We start from the raw sequence: 23,544 nt of genomic DNA on the forward strand, positions 1-23,544 counted from the left end.
AATGTATTATTGGTTACAGAAGTAGAGTTCAATGATTCTCAGTCTTCTATAACAGCCAGTGCTGATGACATCACATGCCCTCCTTAATGTTTATCACTCAGTGATAAACTCCCTTTATTATCCTCCCATCTCTCCAACAAACTTTAGTTTGTTTCCTATGATTACAAGTCTCTAATGTTTGGTCTCCCTCTCTGGTTTTGTCTTGTTTTATATTTGCCTCTCTTCCACTATGATCTTCTGTCACATTTTAACAGAATATTTCTTGTTGATGTTGGAGGCAGAAACAGGTAGAAGGATAATTAGAACAATATATTAGTAGACCAGGCTAAAGATAATGGTACTGAGATGGTAACAACAGAAGTAATAAAAAGTGGTGAGAGTTTAATTATATTTTGTAGGTAGGAGCAATAAGATTTTTGAGGGATTCAGGTTAGATATAAAAGAAAGAGAAGTCAAAGATAAATCCAAGGGTTTTTGTTTGTTTGTTTGTTTGCTTTCACCTTGACCAACTGGAACAATAGACTGATAACAATGAAGGTAGAGATGGGGGAAGAAATCAAGTATTTTGGGATAGGAGCACCTGGGTGACTCAGTCAGTTAAGTGTCTACCTTTGGCTCAGATCATGATCCTAAAGTCCTGGGATCCAGCCCTGCATTGGGCTCCTAGCTCAGAAAGGAGCCTGCTTTTCCCTCTCCCTCTTCCTGTTACTCCCCTTACTTGGGCACGCTCTCTCTCTGTCAAATGAATAAATAAACTCTTTAAAGAAAAAGCATTTGGGGAACATGTTGAATTTAACATGGTAACAGGCATTCAAGAAAACATACCAGGTTGGCAATTTAATATAAAATTTCAGAGTGTATGGGAAAAGCAGTCTGGAGGTTAATATTGGGGCATTTTTAGGTTATGGATTTTTAAAAAGGGATTAGCCTGGATAAGAAGATTAAGGGAATGAGAACAGAGAAGAGAAAAATTACAAAAGATGTGTTTTGCCACTTCCCTCCCTAGTGTCAAGAATTTAATGGGATAGAAAGAACTAACAAAGGACACAATATAGGAGGAGCCAGAGGGTAGTGCCCTACAGTCCAAGTGAAGATAGTGCTTCAAAGAACAGAGAAGAATCAATGTTTTAATGGTAACCAGCCATTGTGGAGTGTGTTCTTTCATCTGTGACACCAGGGATTGGAACATGATTCCAATGGACTCTAAAGTAATTCCAAGCCCTAATATTTTATGGCAGTCATAAAGATGTAAGATTCAAAAGAAATAGAATGATTTAATAAGATTACATTTTCACAGGAAATTCTTTTTAGTGCTATAAAATTGTGACTTAGAGAATGTTTGAGGTTGGAAAAATCCTGGAAATAATTAAATCTTTCCCAAACTCATCATATTAGACATGAAAGTAATAACATCAGTCGGGTTCAGAGACTATGAAACATCTAAAAATTTGGGTCAGCCTACAGTCTCTGAGAGACAGTTTTATTACATTTTCTAAAGGCAAAAAGAAAAAAAAAATATTTCAGGAGTTGTTAATGAGATGATGAATTTATAAGGATATTTTCTAATGGAAACTAGTACCAGAGGGAACTTCATAATGACTTTTAACATTTTAATATATACTTACTCTCTACTTAAATAGATCTGGATTTATCTCTTCAATTTATTTCATTTACTTTTAATCCTTGTTTTGACTCATAGGAAAAAATAATGAGTTGAAATGCCATGTTTCGTTTTGACAATGAGACCTGAAATATGAATTACACTTCCTCTTCAAATCACTTCAGTACTTTAGACAGTGATAACACAGACCTCTGTTCCCTATTGACTTAGTCACATGTCCTCTTGAAAATTGGAATTTTAACATAAACGTAGTTGATCCCACCATCTTTCATTATAAACCTGGCCATTCTGCATGCATAGCACTTCAGTGAAAATTAAAAAAGGACCAAGTGGCTAGGGGTCAATGTAAAATGTTAAGTGGTCAGAGCCCCTGGGATCCAAATTTTGTTAAACATTGTGGGCCTTTTTGAGGATGTAAACTATTATCTAGAGATTATGGGAAGCACCAAGACTGTCACATTATAATTTGAAGATGGAAAAGGCAGAATTAAAAAATAAACAAACAAAATATATACATGAAATTTTCCAAAATTTGCATAAAATTAAAGAAACACTCTTAAAAATATATCACTTTTGAGAGATTATGTAGAGCTACGAATCTCTCCCCATTCCCTTCCCTTTGCTGGACAATGCACATACTAGTAGAAGCACTGACATATGCTACTCCTTACATCCCCTTAGTATGAAAACTATACCAATATTTTAAGACTTTATTTATTTCCTTACTTCCCTGTGAAAACCTACTTATCTTATTCCAATCAAAATCTTTCTCTTCTGTACTTCTTTAACTCAGCTATCTCTACCATTAGTGGCATACTTAACATTTATTATATGTATGATCTTGGGGGCTGAAGGGCTAATGCTTCACAAGATTGGTATTTTACATTGTTGCTGGATCAGTCCCTTGAATAATAAATGAAAGAATAAATTAACATCACATATGAACCTACAGTTACTAAATTTTATGTTTAACAGATTTTCTCAGCATTTTAAGGGAAACATTGAAAGACAAATTCTTATTTGAGTGTGCTTCATTAACTGGTTAGGTCATAGAGCTATAAAACAAAAAATTATCAACTTTTTAAAAATATTTTATTTATTTGTTGGGGCGGGGGTGGACACAAGCAGGAGAGGCAGGCTCCTTGCCCAGCAGGGAGCATGATGTAAGACTTGATCCCAGGACCTAGGGATTATGACCTGAGCCCAAGGCACACACTTAACTGACTGAGGCTTCCAGGCTCCCAATCAACATTTTTGAAATGATACCTCTGTCATAAAATGTTGTCCTTGTGCTATAGTAAGTGAAATGCAGTATAATCTTAATTATTTTGGAAAGTAAAGGCTTTAGACTTAACTATATCTAAGTTAAAGATTAAAATGCTTTACAGTCTACTGTTTGTTATTTCTGAGTTCTATTTTTGCTGCTTTCTTACTTGAGTTTTGCTTTACATATCTGAACACAAAATATAGAACATTTAACAGGAGATATCCCTCTTTATAAATTATAAAAATTTTCAGTAAAAATTCAAAGTAAATAATTACATAATTATAGTCACTGATAGAATGGCTAAGAAATAAGAAGGGACAGATTGAATATTGACTCAAATGGAAAACTGTATAAAGGGTGCATGGGATCTGTATATGGTATTTCTTACAACTACATGCAAATCTATAATTATCTCTAAATAAAAAATATTATTAAATATTTTCACACTGACATAAAATTTTGTTTAAAAATTGATTGTGGTTGTGCCTGGGTGGCTCAGTGGTTTAAGCCGCTGCCTTTGGTTTAGGTCATGATCCCAGGGTCCTGGGATGGAGCCCCACATTGGGCTCTCTGCTCAGCGGGGAGCCTGCTTCCCACTCTCTCTGCCTGCCTCTCTGCCTACTTGTGATCTCTGTCAAATAAATAAATAAAATCTTAAAAAAAATTGATTGTGAACAAGAATAAAAGAGTCCAGCAGCAATGAAAGCTATTACTGTAATTGGCTATATTAGAAGATAAATGAAACAAAATCATAAGATCATCCCATTCAATGTAAGAAAAAATGTTAAATAAACTTCCACATACTCTGAATAAAAAAATGCCAGAACATTAAGAATGAAAGGGAAAGCTTTACTGCAAAGCTAAGATCACCAAGACAGCATGGTACTGGCACAAAAACAGACACATAGACCAATGGAACAGATTAGAGAGTCCAGATATAGACCTTCAACTCTATGGTCAAATAATCTTTGACAAAACAGGAAAAAATATCAAGTGGAAAAAAGAGTCTCTTTAATAAATGGTGCTGGGAAAACTGGACAGCTATGTGTAGAAGAATGAAACTTGACCATTCTCTCACACCATACACAAAAATAAACTTGAAATGGATCAAAGACCTCAACGTGAAGCAGGAATCTATCAAAATCCTAGAGGAGAACATAAGCAGTAACCTCTTCGACAATGGCCACAGCATCTTCTTTCAAGACATGTCTCCAAAGGCAAAGGAAACAAAAGCGAAAATGACCTTTTGCAACTTCGTCAAGATCAAAAGCTTCTGCACAGCAAAGGAAACAATCAACAAAACAAAGAGGCAACCCACGGAATGAGAGAAGATATTTGCAAATGACACTACAGACAAAGGGCTGATATCCAAGATCTATAAAGAACCCCTCAAACTCAACACACACAAAACAGATAATCATGTCAAGAAAATGGACAGAAGACATGAACAGACACTTTTTCAAATACGACATAGAAATAACAGACCCATGAAAAATGTTCATCATCTCTAGCCATCAGGGAGACTCAAATCAAAACCACATTGAGATACCACCTTACACCAGCTAGGATGGCCAAAGTCAACAGGACAGTAAACAACAAGTGTTGGAGAGGATGTGGAAAAAGGGGAACCCTGATACACTGTTGGTGGGAATGCAAGTTGGTGCAGCCACTTTGGAAAATAGTGTGGAGATTCCTTAAAAAGTTAAAAATAGAGCTACCCTATAACCCTGCATTGCACCACTGGGTATTTACACCAAAGATACAGATGTAGTGAAAAGAAGGGTCATCTGTGCCCCAATGTTCATAGCAGCAATGGCCACAATCACCAAACTGTGGAAAGAGCCAAGATGCCATTCAACAGATAAATAAATAAAGAAAATATGGTCCACATATACAATAGAATATTACGCTGCCATCAGAAAGGATGAATACCCAACATTTGTATCAACATGGTTGAGACTGGAGAAGATTACACTGAGTGAAATAAGTCAAGTATGGAAAGTCAATTATCATATGGTTTCACTTACTTGTAAAGCATAAGGAATAAGATGGAGGACATTAGCAGAAGGAAAGGAAAAATGAATTGGGGTAAATCAGAGGGGGAGACGAAGCATGAAATACTGGACTCTGAGAAACAAACTGAGGGTTTTGGAGGGGAGGGTGGTGGGGGGATGGGTGAACCTGTTGGTGGGTATTAAGGAGGGCACGTATTGCATGGAGCACTCACTGGGTGTGGCACATAAATAATGAATCTTGGAATACTGAATAAAATAAAATACAATTAAGATGTTAAAAGAGTGTCATATGAATGGAATTAAACAGTATGTAACCTTAAAAAAAAAATAAAAAGAATGAAAGGGAAATTCCTAAACCTGATAATGGTTATTTACTAACAATGAAAAACACACATCATTTTTAATGGTGAAACATTATAAACATTTTCTTTAAAAATCAGGAGCAAAGGGCAGGAAGACTGCAATCATTGCACCTATTCAGTGCTTTACTAAAGGACTCAGCCAGAAAAATGTGATGAGAATAAAAAAGAAAAGAACAAATGATGTTATGATTGTCTATTCAGTATTATCCAGCTTTTTTCGTCTCAGTGGATACACAGAAATTGCTAAAAGAGTCAGATCAATATCTTGCCCCAATTGTAACCCATTTGTGACACAGCAGTGTTTCACGGCAAATGGTTGGGAACTCTGTTCTATATAGTAAACCCATATAGTGAAAGAAAATCTTCTGGAAGAAAATGTTCATCAAAATACCAATATACAAAACAGATAAATTTCTCACATACTTTAAATAAACAATAAAAAGATTGGTTCAAGACATATATAGAGACAATTACATATATTTTCTGCAAATAAAAATTATTTAAATAATGTAATATTTTATAGAAACCATTCTCCCCAAATTAATCTACAAATTCAATGAGGTTCTAATAAAAAGGCTAACAATTAATACTCAAAGGCAGAGTCAAGAATAGCCAAGACAACTTTGTATTAAGAAAGAAGAAAGATAGACCTTATCATATTATTAAAGTTATAAACCTTATAAATCTGCATTAAATAAGAAAGTCGGGGCACCTGGGCAGCTTGGTGGGTTAAGCTGCTGCCTTTGGTTCAAGTCATGATCTCAGGGTCCTGGGATAGAGCCCCGCATTGTACTCTCTGCTCAGCATGGAGGCTGCTTCCCCCTCTCTCTGTACCTGTCATTCTGCTTACTTGTGATCTCTCTCTCTCTCTCAAATAAATAAATAAAATATTTTTTTAAAAAAGTATGGTATTTTTGTATAAGGTTGTTTAAGAATCAATGTTGGAATAGAAAGTTCATTTATAAAGTGAAAACAATTTAATACTTGTTCTCCCTTCTTCACCTACATTGCATTAAAATTTTTTGAGATGATTTTACTCATTTATAACATCCGACTATTTTTTCAAAACTTTATTTATTTGAGAGAAACATAGAGTGTGCATGTACACACCCATACAAGCAAGGCTGGTGGGGTGGGGAAGGACAGAGGGAGAGGGAGACTGACTCCACTCCAGTACTTGATCCCAGGACCCTGAGATAATGACCTGAACAGAAGGAAGATGCTTAACCAACTGAGACTCCCAGGTGCCCCAATATAAAATCCTACTATTTTAATAAAATAATCTCTAACAGAAAATTTGTTTCAAAATAATTGATGGCCTGACAATTGCAGTTATGAATGTTTTGAGAGTCAAAAACTATCATATGATCTCCCTGATATGAGGAAGTGGTGATGCAACATGGGGGCTTAAGTGGGTACGAGAAGAATAAATGAAAGAAAATGGGATTGGGAGGGAGACAAACCATAAGTGACTCTTAATCTCACAAAACAAACTGAGGGTTGCTGGGGGGAGGGGGTTTGGGAGAAGGGGGTGGGATTATGGACATTGGGGAGGGTATGTGCTTTGGTGAGTGCTGTGAAGTGTGTAAACCTGGTGATTCACAGACCTGTACCCCTGGGGATAAAAATACATGTTTATAAAAAATAAAAAATTATATAAAAAAATTTAAAAAAAAAGAAGGAGAGAATTCCCCTTAAAAAAAAATTAATCATAGGGTTAAAAAGCACACATTAGTGGTGATATGGACTTTGATATATTTTTGTGTTAGGACATTTCCAAATGTATGCATGAACATTAATGCTTAGATGATAGTTGAAGGATGTTAGAGGAATTATAATTTCTTCAGTATGTACTTTTTACATGGGAATCAATTTCTTTGATTTTCATCACCAAAAATATAATGCAAAATTGAGAATAAAAGAAACTAACTTAAATTGGTTATCATATATTTAGCTGTAAAATTTGCCCACAGAATAGTGTATAACATTTACTGCAGTGAACATGAAGGTAAAAATATCCTTTTTATGATCTTGGTCTCAATCTTTTAGATATACACTGAGGAGTGAGATTGCTCAATCATATGGTAGTATTTTTAATTTTCTGAAGATTATCTATACTGTTTTCCATAGTGGCTACACAGTTTTATATTCCCATCAACAGTGTACAGGTGGGGAGGATTTCGCCTTGTTCTTAATTTTATAACTTAATGTCTTTAGTGTCTCCTTTATGTGAACATTTGATAAGACAATCTCTGGCTCTATGCTTCTGTTAATTTCAAGTTTGCTTTCTAATTTAAATATTGTACTTCAGGGTAGTTCTCACTTTTTCTGACTCCTGTATATATACTTATAACTTCAACCCCAATCTTGTCCAGGTGTCATCCCTGCATTTCAATTAAGTTAAATTCAACAAACATCCGTAAATTTAGAACTATAATATGAGATTAGAAATCCTATGGTGGATCTCCCTTTAAAGTGCTAAGAAAACACAAGTAAGGGAATTGTTAGCTTAGAAAGAGCAGCAAAATCCGTGGAGAAAATTTAATATTGTACGTGAATAGGAGCTCATCACGTGGACAGGAGGAGGGGGTGCTTCAGGCAGAAGGAACAGCATCATGAGGTTAAATAGCTATAGAAATTTTAGAGTAACAGTGAGTGGGTTAATGTGACTAAAGCACAGAACTGCCTGTAAATCAATGGAAGGAATGAATGATTACATGTAAGCTTAAGTAAGGCTGAGACTAAAGTTCCAGGGGTCTTTTAAGCAATGGTTCAAATCTGCATTTTAATCTGTACTGGTGGCTCCTAAAGAATCCTCAGTGAAACAAGTTATTTTCTCAATAAAGGTTTCTAAGTTAAAATAGCACTGTGATATGTTTGCTAGAATCAACACATCCTTACTTTGATCCATCTTGGAGAGTTATACTAGTATAGTATACTATACATACTAGTATGTTAACAACCTAGAAGTCCTTCAGTAAAAGAAACCTGTCTTTTGTTTAACACAGTTTCTAAACTTTTTAGGAAAAAAAAATTCCATCTGGAATATTATTATATCAAGAAAAATTTCCAGGGAATAGAGTTTGGGAAATACGATTTTTAGGATGTGTACTCTTACGATGTCTTTTACTTGATGTCTCACATGTAGTTCCCTCTGATGAGCCCTTCCCACATTTCCAAAAACATCCAAGTCAGGCTTATACATAATACTAAAAACTGCTTGCACTCACATTAAAAATATTCATAAGATATCTTTGAAAATTTTTTTCTGTAGGACTAATGACATCATTTTCTATTTCTTTGCATTACCAAGAAGACACACAATTGTCTAAGGAACATTTTGTGTTCATCTAAGTAGCCCCAATTATACAACAAAGTGTTTAGCATATCATAGGAACATAATACATGTTTTTGAAGGAATGATAATTAACTCACTCACAACTTAGTTTCTTATGTTTTCTGAGCCAAGGAGGGGAAATACATCCTTGGCTGATCATATTTTTTGGCATATACTCTTATTATTTGTTTTTATTAGTATTAATGTTTTATGTACACTTAGCATAATACCTTTTTTAGATTTACTCATTGCCCATTATTTTTCTTTAGCATTTATATGTTCATATGGAAAATCACCTTAAACATTTATACTTTTGTAAGGAACTTTTTACATTTCCATACTATACCTTGACGCTAACTGTATTTGTTACAGATCTTTTCTATTTAAGAATCCATGAACAGATTCTTCCAAGTTTCTAAAATTCTTATTTGAAAATATACAATGAAAGAACCCTATTTTAGAAATCATGAATACCATAAGATGGAATTACAAAACCTTTCCAGGCTTTAGAAAAATGAACTAAAGTAATTTAGTACTTCAACTGTTCTATGTACTGGCAGACAACTGCAGATAAAAACTATATAAATTCTGGTATGCTTTACATATTTTGGAAGATTTCACTGCTATAATTATAATGCATAATATCCTGAGGGACACCGTTTTCTTTCCTTAACACCATTTACATGTGATGTCTATGAAATAAGGTAAAGTAAGCAAAATCAACATAAAAAAAGAGAACCATAAAACTGTAAGAAACTGAATACATGTCTAGCCCAAATTACCGTTTTTGTAGAAGGGCACTGAGACCCAGGGAAAGGAATTGACCTTTGCCAGAACGTTCAGAAATCCTTTTTCCTGAATCTTGCTGAGACACAGCCAGGAATGGCATAGCCACGTCAAGACAAAAGTCACATATGAAGCTGTTAAATTGGCTTGCGTGGAGAACTATAATTTCCTCAGAGAGGCCCTCACTGACCCCATTTTCTATTATGTGACATGATTTACTCTGAAATGCTACTTACTCCTTTGTAACTGAATATCTGGTTTCTCTTCTTTATAAACTCAGTAAGATTTTCTAATTTATTTCACTTTTGCTTGCTTTCTGACAGGGAGACAGCCACCTTTCTTCTGAGACTCACAGCTCTATCAACACAAATACCCTCTCCGTGTTCTCCAGTACACCTCTGTTACACGTGTCTGGAACAAACATGATAGGGGCTCAATAAATATTAATTAAATGAATGAATGGATGAATGAGAATATCTATATACTCATGCTAATTTCATATTTATTAATGTTTATAATTAAAATATAATTAAAACAGGAAAAAGCTTTTTTTTTTAAACCACTGATGGCATCATTTTTTCTTCTTAATCATACAAGACTATAATTTTTTATATAATTCTTTTTTTTATAAACATATAATGTATTATTAGCCCCAGGGGATACAAGACTATAATTTGATCAATTATTAGAATACCTTGTTTATAGGACCTCTTAGCTCAGGATTTCTCAGAGTGACTCATAAAATACCTGATGCTCTATCCTACATCTAACTATGTACATCTAACTACGTCTTACTATATAGACAGATCATTCAGTCCCACTTCAGACCTATTAATTTACATTAGCAGGTTTGAGTTATATGGACTAATTTCTTTTTTTTTTTTTTTTTTTTTTTTTTTTTTTTTTTTTTATTTTTTATAAACATATATTTTTTATATACATATATTTTTATCCCCAGGTCTGTGAATCACCAGGTTTACACACTTCACAGCACTCACCAAATCACATACCCTCCCCAATGTCCATAATCCCACCCCCTTCTCCCCAACCCCCTCCCCCCGGCAACCCTCAGTTTGTTTTGTGAGATTAAGAGTCACTTATGGTTTGTCTCCCTCCCAATCCCATCTTGTTTCATTTATTCTTCTACCCACTTAAGCCTCCATGTTGCATCACCACTTCCTCATATCAGGGAGATCATATGATAGTTGTCTTTCTCTGCTTGACTTATTTCGCTAAGCATGATACGCTCTAGTTCCATCCATGTTGTTGCAAATGGCAAGATTTCATTTCTTTTGATGGCTGCATAGTATTCCATTGTGTATATATACCACATCTTCTTTATCCATTCATCTGTTGATGGACATCTAGGTTCTTTCCATAGTTTGGCTATTGTGGACATTGCTGCTATAAACATTCGGGTGCATGTGTCCCTTTGGATCACTACATTTGTATCTTTAGGGTAAATACCCAATAGTGCAATTGCTGGGTCATAGGGCAGTTCTATTTTCAACATTTTGAGGAACCTCCATGCTGTTTTCCAGAGTGGCTGCACCAGCTTGCATTCCCACCAACAGTGTAGGAGGGTTCCCCTTTCTCCGCATCCTCGCCAGCATCTGTCATTTCCTGACTTGTTGATTTTAGCCATTCTGACTGGTGTGAGGTGATATCTCATTGTGGTTTTGATTTGTATTTCCCTGATGCCGAGTGATATGGAGCACTTTTTCATGTGTCTGTTGGCCATCTGGATGTCTTCTTTGCAGAAATGTCTGTTCATGTCTTCTGCCCATTTCTTGATTGGATTATTTGTTCTTTGGGTGTTGAGTTTGCTAAGTTCTTTATAGATTCTGGACACTAGTCCTTTATCTGATATGTCGTTTGCAAATATCTTCTCCCATTCTGTCAGTTGTCTTTTGATTTTGTTAACTGTTTCCTTTGCTGTGCAAAAGCTTTTGATCTTGATGAAATCCCAGTAGTTCATTTTTTCCCTTGCTTCCCTTGCCTTTTGCGTTGTTCCTAGGAAGATGTTGCTGCGGCAGAGGTCGAAGAGGTTGCTGCCCGTGTTCTCCTCAAGGATTTTGATGGATTCCTTTCGTACATTGAGGTCCTTCATCCATTTTGAGTCTATTTTTGTGTGTGGTGTAAGGAAATGGTCCAATTTCATTTTTCTGCATGTGGCTGTCCAATTTTCCCAGCACCATTTATTGAAAAGGCTGTCTTTTTTCCATTGGACATTCTTTCCTGCTTTGTCGAAGATTAGTTGACCATAGAGTTGAGGGTCTATTTCTGGGCTCTCTATTCTGTTCCATTGATCTATGTGTCTGTTTTTGTGCCAGTACCATGCTGTCTTGATGATGACAGCTTTGTAATAGAGCTTGAAGTCCGGAATTGTGATGCCACCAACGTTGGCTTTCTTTTTCAATATCCCTTTGGCTATTCGAGGTCTTTTCTGGTTCCATATAAATTTTAGAATTATTTGTTCCATTTCTTTGAAAAAGATGGATGGTACTTTGATAGGAATTGCATTAAATGTGTAGATTGCTTTAGGTAGCATAGACATTTTCACAATATTTATTCTTCCAATCCAGGAGATACCTAGGAATAAACCTAACCAAAGAGACACAGAATCTATACTCAGAAAACTATAAAGTACTCATGAAAGAAATTGAGGAAGACACAAAGAAATGGAAAAATGTTCCATGCTCCTGGATTGGAAGAATATATGGACTAATTTCTACATTTGAAAAATAAAATCTTATGCAATTAAAAGTTTAAGAATCTGGTTTGTTTTTTTTTTTTTTTTAAAGATTTTATTTATTTATTTGACAGAGAGAAAGATCACAAGTAGGCAGAGAGGCAGACAGAGAGAGGGAGAAGTAGGCTCCCAGCTGAACAGAGAGCCCGATGCGGGGCTCGATCCCAAGACCCTGGAATTATGACCTGAGCCAAAGGCAGACGCTTAACCCACTGAGCCACCCAGGCAAGAATCTGGGTTTTTAAATTCACCTATGGTAGAGCTATTTTTGACTCCATGCTGATATAAATTACTAATTTACACTAATTCTGAAAATGAGTATAAGAATACTTCTATTTCCTTACTATTAAGAATATTAATCAAATACAAGTCTATGTTTTAATGATGAAGTCTGAAGTTAATCCTCAAGTGACTTCCTTGAACTTTTTCCTTATATTCATGGGATCAGAAGACAATTTTAATGATCAATGTAAGCTATAGAGAATAAATAAATAACAATAAAAACAGTAATAACAGATTTTAATAATATTCATCAGGATTGTTCAATAGTTAAAGTAAGGGTTCCTATGTCTGGGTCTGAAATTTAAGAATGTAGTAGCTTTATTAGGAAGCTCACTAATAGTATGCAAATTACTAAAAAACTGCTGGCAAGCCCTGTTCTTTAGACCTACATACTATTCTTTAATATGTTCTCTATATATCAGTTTTTATTAGTTTCAGATCTTGCTTTTAAAATTTGTCTTGGATAACTATTTCTATAATAAAGTTTGATTTTGCAGATTTAAAATGTAGAACCCTATTTGATTTTAAGCATGTATGGAATAGATTTCAGAACCAAGTCATCTAGTTTAAAGATTTAATTGATTTATTCCATTCCTTCCCTTTCACAAGAAAGGATATAATAAAAAACAACAAACACAACTGATATTTATTTTGTCGCAAGACCTTCTCACACGAAGAGAACACAGTGCTGTCTGTTTAGTGGAAAGGTCAGTTTGGGGACCCTCTGTGGCACCCACAACCTACCTGACTTTGAACAAGTTACTAAGTATTTCTGACTCTTAAAAAATTGTCTATAAAAGAGAAAAAAAAGTCACTTAGTAACATCATAGCAAGGGTTGGAGAAGGTAACATAAATGCATAAAACATCTGATCTATTCTGTGGTTTTTTTTTTTTAAAGATTTTATTTATTTATTTGACAGAGAGAGATCACAAGCAGGCAGAGAGGCAGGCAGAGAGAGAGGAGGAAGCAGGCTCCCTGCAGGACTCTGAGATCATGACCTGAGCCGAAGGCAGCGGCTTAACCCACTGAACCACCCAGGCACCACCTGATCTCTTCTGTTTTAACATCAACATTTTTAATGCTACAAAGAAAATCTCACAAATTAGCTTCTATGCTCCCCCTGCATATTTGGGAAATCATTCTTCTAGGCAGTCTATCTTAGGTTTTCTATGTTAGGAATATCTACCAGCCATGATTGATATTTTAGTATAATTACCATTGCACTTATAAAATGTCCAGCTATTAAGCTATTAAACCATCTTTCCTAATCCCTTTATTTCAAAACAAAATAACAATATATATAAAATCTCAAAGAATATAAACTATTTGATTACATTTATACTGAGTTACCAGAGCCAGGACTCCTTCCTCCCCCCACCAGTCTTCTTTTTTTCAATGTTGTATTCAATTATCTCTCCATTTATCCACCTTTTCTGGCTTCTTGCTTGCCTACATCTAAGGCCTTACCTTGTTTTTACTGTTAACATCAAAATATGCTGTGCATATCATTTATCTTTTCATTAATTTGACAAAGGACCTCAAGAATGAATTCTGTTTAACAACTGGAAATAAATTTAATTGTTGCCAAGTCAGTAACTGAAAAATGCTTTTCAAATTTGGGGGGCAGATTTCTTGTTAATATTTTGATAATCATTTGGAGATAGGTTTATTTAGGTCTCCCTATTTTAAGAATTCAAGACTTTATTTTTAGTTATCCACTGTGCTTGAGTATTTCTCATAACCCTTTGGACTCAGTGGAAAATGATCACTTTTACTATTTCTATGTGTTAATCACATGAAAAAATATTTAAATCTGGATTTCACTAACCCATACTTTACGTAAACATACTAAAGATGTACAGTAATATTCATTTATCACGTTTAAACTCTAAAGTTCCTCATAATTATATAAAGAGAGAAAACATTTTAAATTTACTTGCCTACAACTCAATTTTTTATAGTAGCATAAAATTCAATGTGTCTGCTAATTTTATTTTTTAACTTGCTAAGACTTTGTTTTTCCATCTAATGGCTTCCTTGCTGATATGAGGTTAGATTTACTTAAATTTGTTTTTGATTAGGAAAAAATTTACTTGATAGCAAAGACATACATCAAACAGATTGCAAAACTGGAAAATTATGGGTTAATAATTTACAAGTTGTACTAATACAAGTTGTACTAATACATAGTCTTAAGGATAGCAGTAAACTACAAAGAGTATTCTTATATAATTTTTGCCTCCATATAGAAATACCATGTCATTGTTTCTTATTTCCTCATCTCTGGAATCCTTAAATTTAGCTGTATTCTATCCATATTCTGTGAAATTTATTATTTTTTTAAAAAACTTTATTTATTTACTTGACAGAGATCACAAGTAGGCAGAGAGGCAGGCAGAGAGAAAGGGAGAAACAGGGTTCCTTCTGAGCAGAGAGGCCGATGTGGGGCTCGATCCCAGGACCTTGAGATCATGACCTGAGCCGAAGGCAGAGGCTAACACACTGAGCCACCAAGGCACCCCTGTGAAATTTATTTTTGAAAGATATTTTTTGGTAAGTTATCTATGATTGTTTAAAGACCTAAACTATTGATTAACATAATTTTATGATATAATAGAACAAAATTTTCCACATAAAAATATCTCCCAATTAGTTTTATATTATCAATAAGATGTATGATTACTGCTTATAATTCAGGGAAAATAAAAATGTGGGTCCAAAGCTGTAATGTTTGAAAATTTTTAAATAGTGTAAAGAACATAGGTTTAGGGTGCCTGGGTGGCTCAGTTTGTTAAGCATCTGCCTTCACCTCAGGTCACAGTCCCAGGGTCCTGGGATCAAGACCCCACATAGGGCTCCCTGCTTAGTGGAGGAGCCTGCTTCTCCCTCTGCCTCTTCCCACCACCCTGCTTGTGCTCTCTCTCCAACAAATAAATAAATACAATCTTAAAACAAAACAAAATATAGGTTTAATCTCCAAAGATTTTGAATCCATTATGACTCTGTTTCTTGTTCCTCCAAAGTCACTTTGCTTATGATTTCAGTTAACTGACCTGATTCTATACCTGATTTATGAAATTTATAGTTATTCTTTCATTAAAATTGTTTTAAGATATAAGAGATAAGGTATCAATATTGACAGATAAACACAGCAACATTTTAGAGAAACAATAATCAAATAAACTTTTGGTCAAGATATGAATTTTTCTTTAGCAAAATATGTTTCAAAAATTATGCTTAATTAATACTTTTTTATCAAGTAAAATTTCACCAGGTAATATGTTTAAGGTATATAAACTTCAAGGAGAACATTTTCAGAAACAAAGGGATTTTCTAAATCTGAAAGTGTGAATGATGTAATATTCTTAAATGCTTTGATTCGGAAAGGTACAATCCTCTGTTTTCATGACTTTGATTCATTGTCGTGTAGACAGAGTTAAACTCAAGATAATACTGAGAGGTGTGCTAGCTGTTAACTTCACAGTGATTAATGGCAAGACAAGATATCAGGCATCTAAGAGTTGAGAAACTATTAACTTGGGAGAAAGCTAAAAAAGCCAGAGGGAAATAATAAGTCACACTAACAAAAGGCAATGAAAAAGCAAGACATTGTTCCTGATGGTATTTTGATATATTCCTGAGTACATGCTAAATAGTCAAAAGACGTTTTAAAAGTAGTGTTTATGTGAAATAGATCCAAATTTGCCTATGAAATATAACAAGAAACTAATACATCAATATAGCAAAAATTAAGAAATAGATGAAACCATAGTAAACGAGTATTCTGATTTTGAGTACAGAAAATTATAAGAACTACTAATTCTTACAAAATTTAAAGGTTTTTAAAGTCAAAATTTTAGGAGAAAAGACCAGACAAAGTAAAGACATGATAATAATGTACATAGATATCTCTCATATAACGTTAGTTACCAGTTATGAAGCACTGTCCATGTCCCTGAAATTGTCTAAGGACATTATACAAGCTATCTATAGCCTTACAGCATACTCACTAGGTAAATGTTTGTTTTACTTTTGTGAACATTTTATAAATTTTATAAATTTTAAAACCTGGAATTCAGAAAATTATTTTTTAAGGTTGTACAAAAGCATTTCCTCACAGTTAGAAATCAGTAATTAAACTTTGTCTTATTCACTTGCTTAAATCATACATCCTCCCTTATAGGTTAATATTTGTGAAGTAGATACCATAACTATATTTTTTACTATTAAATATCCATAAAATGTGCAAAGAACCTAACTCATATAAAAATTAAATAGGCATTTAATAAACTTACTTGAAATCCATGTTTCGCTCATTTCTTTTTTCTCATTTCTGTTAAATAATGACAAGTTATTTTTATATTACTTTTCTAAAATTTCAAAAAGCATTTCAGTCCAAATGACTCAATAACAACCTAAGTTAACCTAAATAACTTGGGGAAAATTAAAAATATTGTCACCTAACAATATTTGTAATCTACTTGGGTTCTATATTTTGTCAAGCAAAATGTATTTTATAACTCTACCCTTAAAATTTTCACACTCTTTCATTTGAAGGACAAAGAATTATCTACACATTTAAAAATAGGACATTCGGTATGCCATATTGTAAACATCTTACATTCTGTATGGTTCTCAGGCACAGATGTGTTATTTCTTTTAAAGCAGGAGCACTTTCCCAAATAACATTGTAATATGTCTTCCAGAAAATTCCATGTGCTTATTTTTCACATGTATTTATTCACACATTCATTTGCTCTTTTTATTTTCTATTGTTTTTCATTCAATATTTATTGAGCATGTAATGAATATATGCATTTCAATATATCGGAGGGCCCATATGCACAGATGAATATGAAATGATACCTGTCTAAATGAAGCAGTATGCAAACATAAAATCAGACAAGCAGGTGCACATGTACTGTTTGTAGGACTTTCTGGGTTTTGTGGATGCAGAGAAAGAAATAAGTAATGAAACATGGGGTTAGGGAACACTTTGCTAAGGAAGCAACATGTGAGCTGAATTTGGAAAAATGAGTTAGTTGTCTAGCTTCATGATGACAAGGAGTGGAAAAAGTGAAAAGCATTTCAGGAAGGGGAAATGGTATACCAAGACCATTTAAGCAGATTATGTGAATTAGAATGGCCAAATCTAAGTTTAGGAGGTATGCTCATGTCAGATTTTGATTAGACATTCTTTAGCAGAGGCACTACTGGTATATTGGACAATCCTTTGTTCTTTATAACAATTCTTTGGGGGATGTTTAACATCATTGTCCCCCCTCTACCAAATTTCAGTACCACTCACTAGTCCTTGTGACAAGGTCAAACCAATCCCTTTGTTCATCCTTCCCATTACTTTCTCAGATGCTCCCTCTGACAACTGTAATGCCACATATATACTCGTCCCGTAGCACTGAGGGGCACTGTTGAGTATTGAGGAATTTGGACAATATTCAGTGGAAAATAAGAACAAAAAGATATTAGAAGACTAACATGATCACATGTGATATCATACTCTGACATCATACTACCTGATTGTATCATAATTTTAAAATTGAAGGCATAAATCATTTATGTAATAAACTATTCAAATTATAAGAGAATGGCAAGAGTCATCCTTAAAGTGTGAAAAGTTTTAAAATTCTTTTGAGAATCCAATTATAAAAAGTATTAAATCTTACGGTATGACAGCTCAACACTTGTTACTGCTTCACTGGCATGGAACTGCATCAGGTCATATCTGTTTGCTTGTTTTTTTTAACAGCTCTTTATGGTCTTCAAAGATAAACATGACAAGATATTTTATTCATCTACATACATATTTACATGTGCACTCACATACTCATGGAGACACACACTGCTTTATAAAGCTCTCACAAATATAGTTTTGAAAAATTTTAATTTCTTTGAAGTGATTTTTTGGTCAATTTTCTTAACAATTTGGCAATTGTAAATGCAATGTTTTTAGTAACTACATTATGAAAACAAGTAACAACTTAAGCCCTGATGAAAATAATGGTCAAAATAAACCCAAAGTTTCAGCCAAATTATTTCATTCAGTAAAGCTGTGTCTGTAACATATGATTCTCTTCAATATTATTACCCAATTTGCTCAATGTTCATCATGTTTATATATTTCACACCATGACACGTGAAGTTGTGTATGATTTTTAAGGTGTATTATCAGTGATGGATCTATGAATGTATTATGTGATCAAGTTAGAAGACAGGCAGGCGCTCTGGTTTTCTTCAATACCCTGGTGTGAAGGCTTGTAGTTCCCCATCCCACACCCCCAACTATTTGGAGAAAAGCAGGTTCAACTCATTGCTGTCATCTTTATTCATCATTAGCATTTGACTGGAAATCATATGGTGTATTATCTGGAAGCAATAGAGCATGACATGCTAGTTAGAAACAACAGTTCTGATTAAATGTTAGGTTTGTGAATTTGATTCTCACCTTAGGGAGCTAACGCCCACATCCGTATGCACGAGTTAATTTGTTCTGGGCGTATTTGCTTTCCATCATAAGCTCTGGCCTAAGAACAAAAATAACCTAGTCCAAAAGATTCTTGGAACCATCTGCTCTGCTTTGCCTTACGAGACTTCTGTTGTTATCCTTTACTAAAGCATGACTTGGGTGATGTTCTCAATGACATATTATTTTCCTGCTGTTTATTTTGGCTTTTTTCCTATAAGAAATTTGAGAACTGTCTCTAGCTGCCTACAGCTTAGATAGCCAATTATACAACTTTAGACTTCTTGGGTGCATATGGGAGATGTGAAAGATATTTTTAATTAAAATCTTTGAGTTGTCAACTCATAAAAGAAATAAATTCTTATGGGATTTTTCTGAAATTTTTATAATCATAAAAACACTGAGTTGTTAACTTTCTCACATTGTACTTTTGTACAGTTTAAAACAAAACAAAACAAAAGAACAAAACTGAGAGTAAAGTTGGTATATGGTGCTGTCTATAATTATTAACTACTGAAAATAGAAAACCATTCATAGCTGATTTGGATTTCACTCTGTTCAGATTCAACTGTGAGGTAAAATAAAAAAATAAAATTCAATCAGATAAACAGAAAACATTTACAGAATCCTGTTTGAAAGCACAGGCACGAAAAATAAGCCTTTCAAACAAAGAATTTTGTGCATTTCCTTCCCTTACTTTCCTCAGAATAGTTTCTTTCTTTGGTCTTCCTTCTGTCCCTTCATTCATCTGTTTCCTGCTTTGAAGTACTTTTCTTTCTTTACTTAGGCTTCTCACCTTTTTATCTTTCTTGTTCTTACAACCTTTCTGGGACCTCTCCCTCATTTTAGATGCTAATTAGCACTTGCTAATTGAAATTTTAAAAGCCGAGTATTATAAACACTTTAGCACATCACAAAATTCTGTGATCATAGGCAGATTTCAAAATAGTTTCATGTGTAAAATAGAAGATGCTAAGGCCTCTGCTGTCTTTTAAAGACAGTGTGAAAAACAGAATATGTGTCTAAACTTTACACTTATTTTCACAGTGAATGTCTAATTCTGCCATTTTTACACAGTTTGAAAACAAACCAGGCTTTTATTGGTTTCTGGCTTATGTGATTATTGCCATCAAAATCCTGGCCTATTAGCTCTTTCAAAGGCACCATAGATATCACAGATTTTACAATATCCATTCCAGATTTTCTATGTCTATGTTTCATACTTTCTCACAGAAAATCAAATATGAATAAATAGAGCAACAATCCCAGGTATAAGGGAAAAAGAGATCTTAGGGAGTCCAATTTCAATGTCATTTTTAAAAGTTAAATCATATTTATAAGATGTTGGACGTTGGGTTTTCTGAAAATCAGATGCTGAGACAAAGTTTAATGTGGAGGAGCATAGGAGTATCCTGGAGAGAGGTAAAGTGAAGAGCCCTACAGTAACCAGAGCTTCTGGTGCCCAGGACTAGTGTGGAACTAAAAATGCCTAATTAAAGTGGGAAATGGTTGGGCCTACTCTGGATGTGCACTACTCTGAGAAGAGTTTGACCTTGGAAGATGCGACTCTTCTGCACTACTCTGGATGTGCACTACTCTGAGAAGAGTTTGACCTTGGAAGATGCAACTCTTCTGCTGAGGAAATCTCTGAGGTGACTGCCCACTGATGACTTCCTGCCATCAGCACTCCCAGCAGCTGGGACAGTAAGTCTCCTTAATGGATGTGGATGACACATCTCCACATCCAGACACCTAAGAAATGTTAACATCTTCGGATTTTTGCTGATGAAATTTGTTGCAAACATGACATCTTACTAACTTATCTTCGTTATAGGAATTTTTGATATACTTAAAACTCACTTCTTGGATATTACTCATTTTATTCAAATACTCAACTGCTTCACTTTAACTTTTAAATGTAGGTAGGATCTGTCAGCTTTTGACAGATTTCTTCTATTTTTATTTATTTTTTCCCTTTAAGAAAGGCCTTTTGGGAGTACTTATAAATATAACTACTAACAAAATTGTTGCTATTATTCATTCTTTACTGCTCTTGGACATCTTCTACATTAGTTTCGAAAAAGGAAGCCTCCAGATAAATGGATATAGTCAACTCTAAGCAATAAGAGTGCCTTTAAATCTGGAACAAATTATACACTTCACCCCTGGGGATAAAAATATATGTTTATAAAAAATAAAAAATTAAAAAAAAATCTGGAACAAATTAGAGGAAGATAATATAGACTCATGTTTATGGTGTTTACTAGTAGAACTATTTAAACATTTGAGGGTAAATCCTTTAATTTGTTTATGTACAACACACACACATGCACACACACACAAGCACAGTTTGACTATGTTTTAATTGCATTTTAAGGAATTTATGTACTCACTATGTTAACCTAAATGGATTAATTGACACGTAATAACTCGGATACCTCTTCACTAGTACCTAATAATGCCTTTTACATTGTACATGCTCAATAAATAAATATTTAAATGATAATTTATCAGTCTTTGGAATTACTGGGATATACAGTTTTGTCATATTTTTAACCCCAGAAATCTTAGTTTTGTCATTAGCTTAAAGTTTGTTCATATACAATGAACACTAACGTTAGCAAACATGTAGTCATTTGAATGCTAAACTTGCTGTGTGTTTTTCAAGTGCTGCCTCTATAGTGAGAAAGTTCTCATACTGTAGTACTGCTTCTTAAAGTAGTACTGATCTCTACCTTTTTGTGCTTCTACTTTAAATGTGTATTTTAACATTTTGTCTTTATAAAAAATAGTGACTCCAAATTAATTATTTCATATTATTTTAAAACAATGTAAAACTATATTATCAATGAACAACTTACATATATCAATATATTTAAAATAAATAATTTTACATATTTTGTCCTGTTTAATGTTTAAAGAAAACTAAGTATTTTCTCTTCATTTGAAAATTATTCACAGGAAATTAAGGATGCTGATTTTTTAATATATCTATAGGTAATCTTTTATGAAACTTAGTAATAATAATTTAATTAAATGAGGTAACATATGTCCCATTTATAACAATGCCTGGCATCTAGTAAGTGTAAAATGAATGTTAACTCTTACTATAGCCTAAGTAAACAAGCAGCTAAACAGAGTATGATATATCTTTCCAATAGTAAAACTGTCAAGTTCTAAAATTTAAGGAATATTTGCATCACTCTGATAAAAAATACTACTCTGATTGTAATAAACAGAATTTTAAATAACAAAAATAAGAATGTAAAAAGATGAATTTTTACTAAATTAAACTTCCCTAAATTAAATGAGACGTTCTAATATTGAGTCAGATTTATCTGCTTGAAATAATTAAGTTTCTTAGCGTATATCAGACATATTTATAGAGCCATAAGGAAAGATTAATTGTGTTATAGCTTGTAATGTATTACCTCACTCATGATAATAATATGTAATTAGTTGAATTCACTGGGCATTTTCCAATATGTGTCCCTTATTTAACAAAAATTATATAACTGAAACTGACATGTGTTTACAGTCAAATGTCATTTGGAAGACTTGCAGACTATTTTTACTAATGGAGCCAATGGACATTGTTTTTATGTAAACTCTAAGACAGAGTATTGCAGAGAGAAAGTCTTATGTGCATTATTCCAACCTAAGAGAATTACGTGTTGACAAATATAATTCATGCCTAAGATACCGGTCTTACACAAGGTCATGTATTAAATCATTATACTTGCATGTATCATATACTTGACCTCCTATCAGTAATTAGAGACAATCTAATTATATTGGGTCCAAATATGAGCAACCATCCATTAAAAACAACAAATTCTAATAAGCAACCAGTCTAATAATGGTCAATCCAAAATGGCACCTTCTTTTAAAGAATTTGTTGGACATTAAATCACAAACAAGATCCACAATGTCTTTAAAAACTAGTTCACCTTAAAAACCCAGAGAAATCTTTACAGATACATAAACTGGGATTGACTTGTTCATTCATATATTTTTTTTCATTTTATAAATGAAGAAACATTGGCAAAACTGGTTTTGAAACCAAAGTTTTTCTGAATTTAAAACTGTTGAAGATGTAAGTGCTGTTTGCCAATATTTCTGGTTCTCCTCCTGAACATGTGAGGATAGATAGAGAACCTCTCTTCCTCTTCAGTTTAGGTATGGCTTGTGATTGAATTAGGCAGAGAAATTTGTGCAGATGGGGCATATGTTACTTAAGGATGGAAGCAATTTTGCTGGTAAAAGCTTTTCCAGGACTGTCTTTCATTGCAACAGCTATCATGATTGATGTGGAAGTAGAAGACTGAATATCCTTTGCTAGATAGTTCCCTTGGAATGTCAGCTAACCTTGCAGTTGTGCTTGTATTAGTGAGAAATAAATCTTTCTTGTTCTATGTCACTGCTATCATTGTTTGTTTAGTCATAGCATCATATTCAGATAAATAAAAGCAAATTCAAGTTTACTCCAGTATTTTATGATGCCAGTGAGCCAAATTCAAAGTTATTCTAAAATATTAACATTTTTACCTATGAATCATACTTTATCATACTTACGTATTTCTAAACCTAATGGGGGCTCTATAAGTTTGAGAAAAATCCTCAAATATCTGTCAATTTC

At 33.7% G+C, this 23,544-nt stretch overlaps 1 protein-coding gene across 1 annotated transcript in view; it reads right to left on the minus strand.

Annotated features, from left to right (window-relative positions):
* The window catches only part of EYS (eyes shut homolog), a 1,683,276-nt gene that overhangs the window by 1,629,612 nt on the left and 30,120 nt on the right, over positions 1-23,544 (minus strand). The gene's annotated exons all lie outside the window — the stretch shown is intronic.

Source organism: Mustela lutreola, chromosome 6 (genome assembly GCF_030435805.1).
Source record: "Mustela lutreola isolate mMusLut2 chromosome 6, mMusLut2.pri, whole genome shotgun sequence".
Taxonomy (NCBI): Eukaryota; Metazoa; Chordata; class Mammalia; order Carnivora; family Mustelidae; genus Mustela; species Mustela lutreola.